The sequence below is a fragment of the Poecilia formosa genome, unplaced genomic scaffold (assembly GCF_000485575.1).
Source record: "Poecilia formosa unplaced genomic scaffold, Poecilia_formosa-5.1.2 Scaffold681, whole genome shotgun sequence".
NCBI lineage: Eukaryota > Metazoa > Chordata > Actinopteri > Cyprinodontiformes > Poeciliidae > Poecilia > Poecilia formosa.
In genome coordinates this window covers 24,168-24,612 of record NW_006800620.1, presented here as the reverse complement: position 1 = coordinate 24,612, position 445 = coordinate 24,168, and positions in this window count along the sequence as shown.

The following is a 445-nucleotide window of genomic DNA, read 5'->3' as shown; positions in this document are numbered from 1 at the left end:
AGAAACATTCAGGATCTGTTTTCAACTTTAAACTGTTGAGTCTACAGTGACTAAAAGATATAAACTTTATGCTAACAGCACGAAGGTTAGCTCCTTCTGCCTGTTACAACTAAATAGACATGTCAATCAGTTTGTTTGAAAACACACACACACACACAAAATAAATTTCATTTATGTTGCACTGTTTATGTCTTCATGCATTTTCGTAACCCTGGTACGTTGTATGACTTCCCAAGGTGATCTAAAGCAGTGTTTCACAACCCTGGTCCTCAAAGCACACTGACTTGCATGTTTTAGGTATTTCCCTGCTTCAGCCCAGCTGATTTCAGTCGATGACTGATTAACAAGAGTTTCATGAAATGCAATCAGTTGAGTCAGGCACATTAAATCAGGGAAACCTCTAAGACACGTAGAATGGTGTGCCTTGAGGACCAGGGTTGTGAAA